Source organism: Amblyraja radiata, chromosome 1 (assembly GCF_010909765.2).
Source record: "Amblyraja radiata isolate CabotCenter1 chromosome 1, sAmbRad1.1.pri, whole genome shotgun sequence".
NCBI classification, from domain to species: Eukaryota; Metazoa; Chordata; class Chondrichthyes; order Rajiformes; family Rajidae; genus Amblyraja; species Amblyraja radiata.
The window spans coordinates 60,995,166-61,010,177 of NC_045956.1; the positions used below are offsets into that span (position 1 = coordinate 60,995,166).

At 46.6% G+C, this 15,012-nt stretch overlaps 1 long non-coding RNA gene across 1 annotated transcript; it reads left to right on the forward strand.

Annotated features, from left to right (window-relative positions):
* The first annotated feature begins 710 nt into the window (after nucleotides 1–710).
* Nucleotides 711–14,686, forward strand: LOC116972117. The gene is made up of 3 exons (XR_004411725.1): nucleotides 711–753; nucleotides 11,453–11,524; nucleotides 14,627–14,686. It is a non-coding gene; the product is annotated as an uncharacterized LOC116972117 (long non-coding RNA).
* Nucleotides 14,687–15,012: the final 326 nt, after the last annotated feature.

Consider the following 15,012-nt stretch of genomic DNA (forward strand, 5'->3'; position numbering starts at 1 on the left):
TGTGTGGGGGGTTGGCGTGTGTGGGGGGAGGGTTGAGGGGGCGGGGGGAGAGAGCTCGGAGAAAATACAGAGGAAGAGCCATGGGGGAGATGTGGTATCACGGGGGATGGGGGAAGGAGCCAGCGAGGGGGCCCAAAGGGGAAGGAGTTGGGGGTGCGATGGGGACTCACAGCGGGCTCTGGTCGCTTCGCTGGTCATTCTCCTCCGCTGGGAATCTCCGCTTTCCGTTTGGAGACATCGGCGCCATCTCCAACTCGGCACTGGCTGGGCTGGGTCGGGCTGGGCCGACTCATCCAGAGCCTCCCGCAGCTGCAGTAAAGACGCAGGGGGGGGGGGGGGGGAGAGAGCTCGGGGTGTGCGTGTGTGTGGGCAGGGGGAGGGTTGTGAGGGGTGTGTGGGAGGGAGGGGTGTGTGGGGGGGGTGGATGGAGCTCGGTGAAAAGACAGGGAAGAGCCTTGGGGAGAGTGCGGTATTACGGGGGAGGGGGGCAGGAGCCAGCGAGGGGGACCAGAGGGGAAGGGGTTGGGGGCACGATGGGGACTCACAGCGGGTGCACGTCTTGTGGACTCAGCCCCACCTCCGGGATTTTATTCTCCAGCAGGTGCCAGAAGGGGCGTCTTCATTGTGCAGTCTTCATGGTGACTGACAGACGAGAAGACCAATCTGCTGATCTCACGATTTTTTAAACCTTATAACTTTTGGAATCTTCCACCGATCGGAACAAAACTTGGTAGCTTGGAGCAGAAGAGAACGGTGAGTAAGGTGGCAAGTAATCCCAGCGATGTAGGGTAGCGTTTTTGCACAAATTTAAATACAAAGCAGACTGGGAGTGGTCCAGATGAAACTTTTAGTAATATTATGGGCCGAAGAGCCTGCTTCCACACTGTATGACTCCATGACTATTTGAAGACTATGGTTGCTGCTCACAAGGAGTTAAAGCTGGCTGGTGTTGTGTGAGTGCCAAATTGTGTGAGTAACACTGCATGACAATTTGTGGAACTAATGACCAAACATATTGTGCAGTCTGTAGCCATTAGCAGAAATCACAGACATTAATGCGCAGACCTAGAGCAAATTCACGTGAACTGCACTTTAGCTCAGAGGGAACAGGATAGCACCATTTGATACTTGAATAGTAATTCTATCAGCTAATGTAGATGATTAACCCCGGTAATGAGCTAATCAGGAGTGTAAAAGCTGGATGAAGTCACAGGAGTCAGCGAGATGAATGGAAATGTACTGACACGGCTCCCTTGAATAAAATGTCCTTTCTTAACAAAGTTAAAATGGCACCATCTTCCTTTCGACTTGCAACAGTTTATCAGAGACACCCTGTCAGCGCGTGGTCCTAATGAGTATCGGTAGCCAGCTACCCATTGTAGGATGCTCTGCAATTAAGATGCTCATGTCATCAAAGGGCAATGCACTCTGAAAGAAGGCACAGTGAAAATGGCAAACCCTAGCCAAAATAGCCAGCCAGTTCAGTCACAGTGGACCTTAACTTGCTTCACAACATTGCAAAATCTCATTACTGAGGCAGTGCCTCGTTTTTTTTTTTGCCTAACCCACGGTTTAGAATAAGAGTCAATTCTATTAACCTTTTAATCCCTCCTGTGCATGTGTTAACCATTTTCATGTAGCAAAACAACACAAAAGGACTTCAAAGGAGTCATCATCAAAAGTGTGTTCATGAGAAAGATTAAAAGGTTAATAAATAGTTTTCTATCCCCATTAGGTTTAGATTTAGGTTTATGTTCAGCTTTCTTTAGACTATAATAATATAGCACGGAAACAGGCACCTTGGCCCACCGAGTCTGTGACAACCAGCGATCACCCCGCACAATAGCATTATCCTACACACTAGGGACAAATTTTCCACAGCTAATTAAACCTGTACGTCTTTGGAGTGTGGGAGGAAACCGGAGCATCCGGAGAAAACCAGGCAGTCATGCGGAGAATGTACAAACTCCGTACAGACAGCACCCATAATCAGGATCGAACTTGGGTCTCTTGCACTATAAGGCAGCAGCTCTATTACTGCGCCACCGTGCCATCCCAAAACTATTTATTGTCATGTGTATCAAGGTGCAGTGAATTCTATTCAATCATGCTATTCAATCAGATCAGATAATACCAACTCAAACCAAACTCATGTACAATAGGTAAAGCAAAGGGGGAAACACGGAGTGCAGAATATAGTTCTCAGCATTGTAGCGCACCAGTTCCATAGGCAAAGTCCAACGTCCTCATTAGGGTAGAGGTGAATCGGACATTACCCTAGCTTATGGAAGGACCATTCAGAAGTCTGATAACAGAGGGGAAGAAGCTGCTTCCGAGTTTGGTGGTGTGTGCTTTCAAGCTCTGTACCTTTGCCAGATGGGAGCGGGGAGAAGAAATGTCTGGGGTAGGACAAGTCTTCGATGATGTTGTATCATCAGTTGCATCAGAAGAGATTCACCAGGATGTTACATGAATCTACAGGCATGCATTACAGGGATTGGTAGGGATTTTGTAGGTTAATTGGCCCCCTGTTTATTGCCGCTAGTGTGCACGGTGAGTGAGAAAGTGGGATAACATAGAACTAGTGTGAACGGGTGAATCAATGGTCGGCGTGGACTCGGTGGGCCTGTTTCCATGCTGTATCTCTCTAAACTACACTAATACAAGAGATGGACACACAGTGCTGGAGAAACTCAGCGGGTCAGGCACCATCTCTGGAGAAACAGGATGCGTGACGTTTCGGCTCGGAACACTTCTTCAAACTCAAGAGGTCTGACCCGAAACGACACCCATCCTGTGTCTATCTTTGGTATAAACCAGCATCTGCAGTTCCTTCCTAAACTAATACAGGAAATTGTTTCAGAAAGCTGTTCTTGAGTTTGCACAGTACGTGCTTACTTCATCTTTACAGGAAAGCAAGTGGAAAACAGTGCCATTTTAACTTAGAAAAGAAAGGACATTTTATTCAGGGGAGCCGTCAGTATATTGCCATTCATCTGGCTGACTATTGAGACTTCATCCAAGGTCGGATAATGGTGAAAGCCCCAGGATTAGGAAGTGAAGGGAAACCTCCCGATGTTTTAAGTACTCAAGACACACCAGTCAGTGTTTAAAGACGGAACCCTTGTGCAAGCAGGCTCTGGGTTGTTCATTAACTCCTGCGCCACACAGTGCGAGAGAGACCTCACGTCACGGAGCAGCTGCACCTCCTCCGCACAGATGCAACAATTATATCGCCTGGCATTTCCTAAAAGATGGGCACCGCGGAGAAAATAACAGGACCGGCCGCACTTACGGCCCAATCTGCGAACATCGTCAGTGCCGCCCTCACTCCAGGGCAGATGCCACTCTCTGCTGTCCCCACCGCCCGCTCCAATAATTAACCAGACCTACCGAGGTTTCAGTCTTGTCTCACACTGCGCGTTTAGTCGGAGGGTGGTGAATCTGTGGAATTTATTGCCGCAGACGGCGGTGGGGGCCAAGTCAATGCAATATTTTAAAAACAGGGATTGATAGGTTTTTGATTAGTAAGGTCGTCAACCTATTGTCTATTGTCTATTGTTGTCAAGGGTTAGGGGGAGAAGACAACAGAGTGGGGTTGAGAGGGAAAGATAGATCAGCCATGATTGAATGGCGAAGTAGACTCGATTGGCCGAATGGCCTAATTCTGCTCCCATAATTTATGAACATGAGGTATGGGAGAGGTTGGATAGGCTGGGACCTTTTTTCTTTGAAGTGTAGGAGGCTGAGGGGTGACCTTATTGAGGTGTATAAGATCTTGAAGTTAAAGTGAATGCCCACAATATATTTCCAATAGTGGAGTATTCTAAAACCTGAGCGTAAAGGCCTGTGTGTGGAGAGATTGAAGAGGGACCTAAGGGGCAATTTATTCACACCATGGTTAGTTTGTCTTGATGGTCCGAATGGCCTACTTCTGCTCCTATGACTTATGGACATGAACTAATGAATTAGGTTCCCCTGGAGCTGAGATTTGCTATTGCTCAGTAAGGAAGCTGAAGTAACCACAGACTTTAACCTTGGCAGTATGCCTTCAATTGTCCTTGAAAACGCTCATTATACCCCTGCCATCGGGAAGAAGGTACAGGAGCCTGAACACTGTAACGTCCAGGTTCAGGATCAGGTTCTTTCCTACAGGCTTCAGGCTATTAAACACTTCAATCTGCAAATGGGGGCATATATGTATAATGTAAGAATTTCATTATTCTGTCTGGGAGATATGGCAATAATTGACTACTGAATGGCAGGATCTCTCTGTATATTCCCTATTGAATTTCTGCCTAAGTTTACTGTCATGTGTACTGAGATACAGTGGAAAGTTTTTTGTTGTTGCGTGCTATCCAGTCAGCAGAAATCAAAACATGATTACAATCATGCCGTCAACAGTGTACAGAGACAGGACAAAGGGAATAACGTTACGTGCAAGGTAAAGTCAGACTAAAGAGAATTCAAAGGTCTTCAATGAAGTAGTTGGGAGGTCAGGACCGCATGGAGATGGGGCATTTTGGTCAGCATGGCAAGTTGGGCTGAAAGGCCTGTTTCCATGCTGTTTGACTCATTGAGTCATATAGTGACACGATGTGGAAACAGGCCCTTCGGCCCAACATGCCCACGCCAACCAACATGTCCCATCCACACACTAGTCTCACTTGCCCACATTGGGCCCATATCGCTCTAAACCTATCCGATCCATATACCTGTCCAAATGGTCATTAAACTTGCGATAGTACCTGCCTCAACTACCTCCTCTGGCAGCTTGTTCCATACATCCACTATCCTCTGTGTAAAAAAATTGCCTAAACCTATATCCTCTGGTTCTCCATTTCCCCTACTCTCGGCAAGAGAGTGTGCATTTACTCGATTTATTCCTCTCATGATTTTGTACACCTCTATAAGATCACCCCTCATCCTCCTGCGTTCCAAGGAATAAATGAGCAACAGAATAGCATCACTCAATGACTCTATGTCCTCACCTCATTACTGCTCCCAATGTGCATTACCTCACACTTATCAGGATTGAACTCCATCTGCTTTTACTCAGCCCATTTCACCAACACATCAATATAAGACTTCCCGACTGTCAACAAAAGTGCTTAATTAGGTTAGTTTAGCGATACAGTGCGGAAACAGGCTCACCAAGTCCGCACTGACCAGCGATCCCCGTACACCAGCACTATCCTGCATACTAGGGTCAATTTACAATCTTTACCGAAGGCAGTTTACCGAAGGCAGGTCTGGTGGACGGTGACATCGGGAGCCTGCGGGTCTCTGCTGGGAGACCGCTTTTCGGGGCTTCCGCAACGGCGACTTCTCCCGCCCGAGTTGCGGGGTTGAGGATGGCCTGGGGCAGGGCCTTACATCGCCCGGCGCGGCTTTGAATGGCTGCGGGACTTGCTAGCGCCCGCCGGGGGCTCCAACACCAAGACCTGGAGCGCGGCCTTGCATCACCCGGCGCGGCTTTGAATGGCCGCGGGACACTTACCATCGCCCGCCGGGGGCTTTGACTCTGAAATCGGGAGGGGAATGAGGAGTGCAGGGGAGAGATAAGACTTTGCCTTCCATCACAGTGAGGAGATTCACTGTGATGGATGTTTGTGTAAATTGTGTTGTGTCTTGGTTCTTTTTCTTGTGTGTATGACTGCAGAAACCAAATTTCGTTTGAACCTCAATGAGGTTCAAATGACACAAATAAATTGTATTGTATTGTATTGTATTGTATTGTATTGTATTGTATTGTATTGTATTACCAACAAACCTGTACAACTTTGGAGTGTGGGAGGACACTAGACCACTCGGAGACAAACCCACATGGTCACGGGAAGAATGGACAAACTCTGTACAGACAGCACCCGTAGTCAGGATTGAATGCAGGTCTCTGGCGCTGAAAGTCAGCAACTGTAACGCTGCATTACTGTGAGGCCCCAAAGGGGTGTAGGTGTACATAGCAGAAACCATGGCAGGACTTAGTGCCGACTGAGCAGGTAATTACCTGTTCCATTGTCCCAATGGGCGAGACCTTGCCTGGAGCCTAGATATCAAAACCAGCCCCTGAGGCATGGCAAGTGCAAGCAGCCAATTAGTGTCCAAAACAGGAAACTTAGAGGGAGCGACCCACCTTTGCAGACACACAAATTATCGTGGGATAAAATGCTCACAGTTCACCTGACATAAAGCAAGACATATTTATCTAGCAACCTACATAGCGTCTGAATATTAGGGCCAATGAATAAATGGAAAGTGTGGTTACATACATAGAAACATAGAAACATAGAAATTAGGTGCAGGAGTAGGCCATTCGGCCCTTCGAGCCTGCACCGCCATTCAATATGATCATGGCTGATCATCCAACTCAGTATCCTGTACCTGCCTTCTCTCCATACCCCCTGATCCCTTTAGCCACAAGGGCCACATCTAATTCCCTCTTAAATATAACCAATGAACTGGCCTCAACTACCTTCTGTGGCAGAGAATTCCAGCACTATACAAGGAGATAACTATGTTGGTGGAGGGGTATGTATTCTGCAATTTAGACGTTGCACAAACAGGCCCTTCGGCCCACCGAGTGTGAGAGGAAACCAGTGCACCCGGAGAAAACCCACGTGGTCACAGGGAAAATGCACAGACAGTGTCCGACAGGATCGAAACTGATGCTCTGATGTTGTAAGGCAGCAGCTCTACCGCTGCACCTCTGTACTGTCCTTTAAACAGGCCCATCGGCCCATCAGGTCTGCACCAACCATTGATCAACCATACACTAGTTCTTCCTACGCACTGGGGACAATGTATAAAAATCAATTAATCTACAAACCTGAAGAAGGGTCTCGACCCGAAACGTCACCTATTCCTTTGCTCCATAAATGCTGCCTCACCCGCTGAGTTTCTCCAGCATTTTAGTCTACCTTCGATTTTTACAGCATCTGCAGTTCTTTCTTAAACAATCTACAAACATGCGCGTCTTTGGAAGATGGGAGGAAACCAAACAAACGGAAAAAACCTATGGCTTCACAGGGAGAACGTGCAAACTCCACACAGACAGCACCCGTAGTCAGGATTGAATCTGGGTCTCTGGTGCTGTAAGGCAGCAGCTCTACCACTGCGTCACTGTGCCGACCTATTTGTGTGAAATATTGATTCAGGATTTTCTGCATCCATCTGATAGGGAATACAATCCCAAAGAATGGTGCTTCCTCTGACAAACTGCCTGAAAGCATCCACATGGTAGATCGAGTGGTAAAGAAGGCACGTAATATGCTTGCCTTCTTTGCTCAGGACTTTGAGTATTAGAGTCATGATGCAGATCTTCAGGAATTTGGTCAGATCACATCGCTGGTCGGCGCGGACTCAGTGGGCCAAAGGGCCTGTTTCCACGCTGTATCTCTAAACTAAACTAAACTAAACATCTCGGTTCATCCATTCAAAGCTCCCCAGTTTGCTGCAAGGGGTTAATAGTGTACAAAGTTTGAATACTTTGCCAGAGTTTAAGCAACTATTATTCATTCAAAGCCTTTTGCAGCTTGAGGAATGGCTAATCCTCAGAGGGAGTTTGGAAACCATTTCGACTTTTCACTCTAAATCCTGTCATCTGCTCTTACCCCCTCCCAGCGTCCGATAATTGTCCCAATTCTCCCTCCGCATTCAGCCGAGCAGGTTCTAATCAGTCTCCTTGTGATGGGGATCCGTTGCTGCTTCTGATCTGTGGCAGTGGTGAATGCAGGCCACCTTATCAGCTCTCCTCACTCCCCCTGTCCTCAGCAGGTGGGCTGCACCGTATCAGCTACTGTGGGGTGACCAGCATCTGGGGAGAGACGACAGTCACAGTGGAAAGAGGATCTGGGGATTGGACTCCCCCGTGCCCGCGCCGAAAAATACATCCAAATGTTGGAACAGTTCAAAGCGAGAGAGGAGGGTAATGAAAAGCCTGCTAAGTCAGGGAGCGACGTTTAATTTAACAAAGTCATCGATCAAAGTTATTAACGGCCTTTAATTTGACTGGATCAACCCTATCTTTACGCCGGAGTATTTCATTCACAAGCGGAGATTGAGTGCGATTGCAAAACCAGGCTGGCTCTTTTATGTGGGGAGCAGCAGAGAGAGAGGCAGAAAGGAAATGATAAATATGTATTCCTAGCAGTAGTCTGGCTTCAAAGTAAAACAAAATGTCACGTTGATTTACTTCGTATTTTCAAGATGTCATTTTCCAAAGGTACCACTGTTCCCAGCTTTTAACCAACCCGGCAAACATCTTATTTGTAAACGATTCTTCCCCCATTTCCTATCACAAGTCTGGTTCTGCCTACCCTCGTGTTTCCTTTTCATCCTTATCCTTCATTTAGAATTCCTGCCTTTTTGCAGAGTTTCAAAGTTACAGTGATATCGTTGTCTCACAGTCTATAAAAAAAGACACAAAGTGCTGGAGTAACTCAGTGGGTCAGGCAGCATGTCTGGAGTATCATGAAGAGGTGACATTTCGGGTCTGATCCCTTCTTCACACTGTTATGTTATCACCAGAATAGGTAAATATATCTGTAAACATTGCTTCAAAAATTCACATAGAAACAAGGAACTGCAGATGCTGGTTTAAAAAAAAGACATAAGACACAAAATGCGGCACAGACATTGTGGGCCGAAGGGCCTGTGCTTGTGTTGTACTATTTTACGTTCTATATTCTAAGTTCTAACTGAGCGGGTCAGGCAGCATCTCTGGAAAACATGGACAGGTGATGTTTTTTTGGTCGGGTCTCAGCAGGTCTCGAACCTAACTCGAACCGAAGCGTTGTCTATCCATGTTCTCCAGAGATGTTGTCTGACCCACTGAGTTAGAACTTAGAACATGGAACATAAAATAATACAACACAAACACAGGTCCTTCGGACCACAATGTCTGTGCCGAACATGATGCCAAGACCAATGCTTATCTGCCTGCATGTAATCCATATCCCTCCATTCCCTGCATATCTATATGCCGATCCAAAAGTCTCTCAAATGTCATTATCACATTTGCCTCAATACTCCAACACTCTCTGTTTTGTAAACCAGTTCCTTGTTTAGTTTAGAGATACAGCATGGAAACAGACCCTTTGGCTCAGCAAGTAGATACAATAATGGTATTTAAGAGGTTTCTGGATGGGCACATGCATATGCAGGGGATGGAGGGATAAGGATTATGTGCAGGCAGATAAGAGTTGATCTAGGTGTTATGTTTGGCATGGAGATTGTGGGCCAAAGGGCCCGGGCTCTGTGGATGGCTTAATTGTTTCTCCGACTGGATAGAACGCAACAAAAAGCTTTTCGCTGCACCACAGTACACAGGAAAATAAACTAAATTAAACTAAACTATTCCCGTGCTGTACTTTTCTTTTTTTTCTTCCTTTTTTTTAATAAATATTTTTATTAGAAGCATGTGTACAAATAATTGTAAGCAACAATTTAATTACAGATTTCTTACTTAGCTTCAGTTTTTTTTATAAAGAATAAAGATAAAGATGAGAGAAAGTAATAGAGAGAAGAAGGGGATAAAAAGGGAGACGCAGAAGGAAACTACCAATGACAAGATTATGAAGATAGATCCAGGAAATGTTGAGTGTAACTATTCATCCAGTCCCAAACTCAGGTTTCCACCCTGATTTTGTGTTAAACCAATTTACCTTTTCAAATATTCAATAAATGGAGACCATATTCTAACAAAAAATTCTGGTTTGTCAATTAAAACAAGTCTTATTTTTTCCAAGTGCAAGGTCTCAGTCATTTCCGTAACCCACATGTTAATTGTGGGGGCTGCTGGTTTTTTTCCAAAATGTTAGTATTAATTTTTCTGCAGTTATTAGACTGTAATCAAGAAATTGTCTCTGACTTATCGTAAAGTTTGTATTGTGTTCTGATAATCCTAATATTATTAAATTTGGCTCTGGGTCCAGTTGGATATTGATAACTTCAGAAATAATTTTTTAAATGTCCACCCAAAGAATTTTTATACGTTACAAAGGTATGCGTTAAGTTGGCTTCTTGAAATTGACATCTATCACAGAGAGGGGAAATATTTGGAAAAATCCTATTTAACTTTGCCTTTGAATAATGTAGTCTGTATAATATTTTGAATTGTATCAAGCCGTGCTGTACTTTTCTATAGTCTGAAGAAGGGTCCTGACCGACACATCACTCATCCATGTTCTACAGGGATGCTGGCTGACCTGCTGAGTTACTCCAGCACTTTGTTTACATTAGTTTAGAGATACAACACGGAAACAGTCCCTTCGGCTCATAGAGTCCACGTCGACCAGTAATCCCCGTACATTACACTATCCTACACATTCTACGAACAAATGTTACTATTTTACCAAGCCAATTAGCCTGTAAACCTGTAAGTATTTGGAGTGTGGGGGGAAACCGGAGCTCCTGGAGAAAACCCACGCAGGTCACGGGGAGAACGTACAAACTTCGTACAGATAGCACCCGTCGTCAGGATCGAACCTGGGTCTCTCGAGCTTTAAGGCAGCAAATCTACCACTGCACAATCATGCCACCCCACTTTGTATACTTTTGTAAGCTAGCATCTGCAATTTCTGCATCTCTGTACAGTACCCTATTCTATATCCTGTGTATTTAGATAAGGTATGATTTGCCTAGATAGCACACAAGCATTTTTTTTAATTGTACCTCAGTACATGACGATGATAAACCAATACCAACAATGAACCTATACCAATATATTATAATGTCTGCATATATTGGGCATTTCAAAACTGTGGGGGCAGCTAAGATGCCACAATATCAGTGTATTTCTTTGTAAGTGCTTCCTTGTTTTACATGTGAGGTTGATATTTGTGACTCTACGATTAGTTGATGATGGGTTAGGATAAGTGCAAGACAGGATGTGAGCGATAGCATTTGTTTGAGTGAATTGATTGGCTGTAGATCTTCACATAGTTAGTTGCTTAGTAGTGCATATGGGGAGCATAGGTGGTGAGAGGGGTGATTCTGGGATGCCAGATCTAACTGTTGAGCTTTCCTGAGGTGTCGTGGGTCGAACTCAAGGAAACATCAGTGAAGGGACGTGCCCACTTGGTAACCCCAATGATATAGTGGCAACTGCACGCTTAGTTTTTATGTGCTTGTTAGCATCTATGTAGCTTATTATTGAATATGGAGTTAGTTATTGTCCTATAACATAAGTGTGTTTAGGCAGTTTAGATAAGACTTTGGCATTGGGCTTGGTATTCTTGGTTGAGCGCTTATCCTGGTGTTATAGCACAAGTACTTTGTGTTTCAATAGTAATTTAGGAAGTGGGTGTTTGGTCACATATCGACCACACTATGTATGACAGCGGGTTTCCTTCGCTGAGAGTATGTGAAGACGTTTAATTAAGAATAATTTGGTGGTTTCATGATCAGTATCTCTGAGTGGCTTTTATAAAATTAATTCCTGATTTATTTGCAGCAAATCCTCGTTATAACGGACCATGGGCGGGGGAAATGGTTCCTGTTATTGTCGACTGTCTGCTATAGCCAGGTAAAGGATTACTAAATAAAAGAGTATCATTGTGTGCAGTAAGTAGTAGAAACAAAGAACTGCAGTTGCTGGTTAATACACAATAGGACACAAATTGCTGGAGTAACTCAGCGGGTCAGGCAGCATCTCTGGAGAATATGGATAAGTGACGTTTCGGGTCGAGACTCTTCTTCAGACTCTCGGTCTGGAACTGGACCAGGAATCCAGGTGTTGACGGCCCAGGCATGCTGGTGGCCGGGGGAGAGGCGAGGATCGGCGGAGGCAATGGTCGCGGCCCGCGGGTGGCCGGAGTGCTGTGGTAGGCGTGACCTGGAAGTGGCCGGGGAGGCAGTGTGGGCCGGGGTTGGTGGTGGCAGCCCGGCATGGTGGCGATAGTTGGTAGGTCCGTCCACTATAACCAAAATCTGTTATAAAGAGTCCGTAATAACGAGGGTTTACTGTAATTATTTGCTTAAATTCACCAACTGCTTTGGTGGGATTTGAATTCCAGTTTCTGCATCGATGATTCAGATTTCTGGCTGTGCATCCAGTAACTTATGCCTTCTTGGAAGTTTGAATTGAATTGAATTGAATACCTTTATTGTCATTCAGACCTTACGGTCTGAACGAAATTTCGTGCCTGCAGTCATACATACAATCATACAATAATAAACAACAATAAACACAAATTAACACCACCACAGTGTATCCTCCAAGCACCTCCTCACTGTGGTGGAGGCAAAAATCTTAGGGTTACTGTCTCTTCCCTCCTCTTCTCCCTCTGTGCTGAGGCGATTCCCCACCGGGCGATGGCACAAACAGTCCCGCGGCTCACCGAACCCCGCAAACGGGCCGGTTCAAACACCGCGGCCCGGGGGTGATCGAAGCTGCCGCCCTCCAGTCCAGCGGACGCAGCCGCTGGCCCGAGGCTCAACCCAGGACTCAGGTCATCGCCGCCAGAACGCCGTCCCAGCCACCGGAGCACCGTTCCAGCCCCGAGCCGGATCGCCCTCACGTGAGTGCCGTTCCTCCCTCGAGCTGGGCCACTCCGATGGGAGTGCCGTTCTCCCTCGGGCTGGACCACTCCGACGGAAGCACCGTTCTCCCTTGGGCTGGGCCACTCCGACGGGAGTGCCGTTCTCCCTCGGGCTGGGCCATTCCGACGGGAGTGCCGTTCTCCCTTGGGCTGGGCCACTCCGACAGGAGTGCCGTTCTCCCTCGGGCTGGGCCATTCCGACGGGAGTGCCGTTCTCCCTCGGGCTGGGCCACTCCGACGGGAGTGCCGTTCTCCCTCGGGCTGGGCCGCTCCGACGGGAGTGCCGTTCTCCCTCGGGCTGGGCCACTCCGACGGGAGTGCCGTTCTCCCTCGGGCTGGGCCACTCCGACGGGAGTGCCGTTCCTGCCTCGGGCTGGGCCACTCCGACGGGCCACAGCCCCTCACGGGAAAATCTCTCAGCCCCTGGCCAGGCCGCTCTCACGAGAGCGCAGTTCCAGCCCCGGGCTGGGCCACCCTCACGGGAGCTCAGGGCGAGTCCTGTCAGCTGCCTCCAGAGTCCCGAGGTCGCCAGCTCCGCCATTAGGCCTCAGCGTAGACGGAGGCAGAGAAGGGGGATACGACAAAAAGGTCGTATTCCCCCGAAGGGAGAGACAGCAAGCCCCGTTTCACCCCCCACCCACATAAACACGACCTAAAAACGAAAAACGTAACTAGACAAAACGAAAAAAACAACACAAAAAAGTAAAAGACAAACGGACTGCAGGCGAGCCGCAGCCGTTCCCAGCGCCGCCACTTCCGGATTGTTGTATAATGCAAGAGGAGAGAAACCTCTCTAAGGCTGAGCAAAACACAAAGTGCTGGAGTGATTTACCAGGCCAGGCAGCATCTGTAGAGGGAACGGACGGTTCGGGACCATTCTTTAGCCTGAAGCTAAGCTCGGAGAAAGAGAACAAATAATATTGGAAATACTCAGTGGACTTTTAGACTTTGGACTTTATAGATACAGTGCGGAAACAGGCCCTTCGGCCCACCGAGTCCCTGCCAACCAGCGATCACCCAGTACACTAGCACTATCCAACACACTAGGGACAATTTACAATTTTACCGAAGCCAATTAATCTACAAACCTGTCTATCTTTGGGATTTGGGAGGGAACTGGAGCACTAGGAGAAAACCCACGTGTTCACAGGGAGAACGTACAAACTCCATACAGACAGCAACTGTAGTGGGGATTGAACCCGGGTCTCTGGCGCTGCAAGGCTGCAGTTCTGCCACTGCACTATTGTGTTGTCCCTGCTGCAGTAGGTCAAGCAGCATCTGATGAAAGAGATACTAGTTGATACTTCGGATCAAAAGTCCTTCTTTAGAATCGGTCAACTTTGTTTTAGTTTCCACAGTTGCTGCCTGACCTACTGAGTGTTTCCACCATTTTCTGCCTTTGTTACAGACTTCCAGCATCTGCAGTTTCTTTTCATTTTCATTAAACTTGAGAATATTGGTCGCACGTTGTAAACACCTCTGCCGGTTTGGTTTGAATAAAGTCACGGTGTCTTATTCCTTCTCTGTAACTTTCACCAGCCTTGCAACCCTCTGATATCACTGCACACCTCCAATTAGATTCATACCTAGCACTGAAACAGGCCCTTGTCGTGCATGCTGACCAAGATGCCCCTTGTAAACTGGTCCCATATGCCCACATTTGGCCCATATCTATCGACATTTTTTCTCTCCATGTACCTGTCCAAGTGTCTGTTAAATGTTTTAATTGCACCAGTCTCAACTACCTCCTCTGGCAGCTCGTTCCATATACACACTACCCTCTGTGTGAAAAACCTACCATTTCGTGATCGCTGATTTGCCTCGTTGCCCCTGGCAACCCTCTCCTTAGATGCCAAGATTCTAAGCTCCTTTCTGAAACCTCTCTGCCTCTCTATCTCTTTCCGTCTTTCAGTTGATGAATAAGGCTTATCACTATGACCAAACCTCTATACACCTCCGCCAACAGTCTCTTTGCTAACTTGGGATTCAACTTTTATGTGATAACTTGTGTTACAAGCAGCTTGGAATCTCGACTGAATTAAAGAAGGTTTCTTACTGTGACAATAATTTGTTTTCTTTTCTTGCAGATAATGGTTGGTGAGTGCGTCGAACATCATTCAAGATGAGTATAATTATTCCAGTAAAATATTCAGATGTTAGTGTTAATTGTTGTAATAATAAATAACTGGTTGTAAACAATAATTGTAACTTTTTATTAAATTAGAGTCATACAGCGTGGAAACAGGCCCCTCGGCCCAACTTGCCCATTTAAGAAATGTTTAGACAGGTACATGGATTGGACAGGTTTAGAGGGATATGGCCCAAACGCAGGCAAGTGGGACTAATGTCGATGGGGCATGCTGGTCGGTGTGGGCAGGTTGGGTTGAAGGGCATGTTTTCACGCTGTATGACTCTATGACTCTATAACAGCTCGCCCCTTCAGGTTGTTACATCTCTAACTAACTGGTGTCTG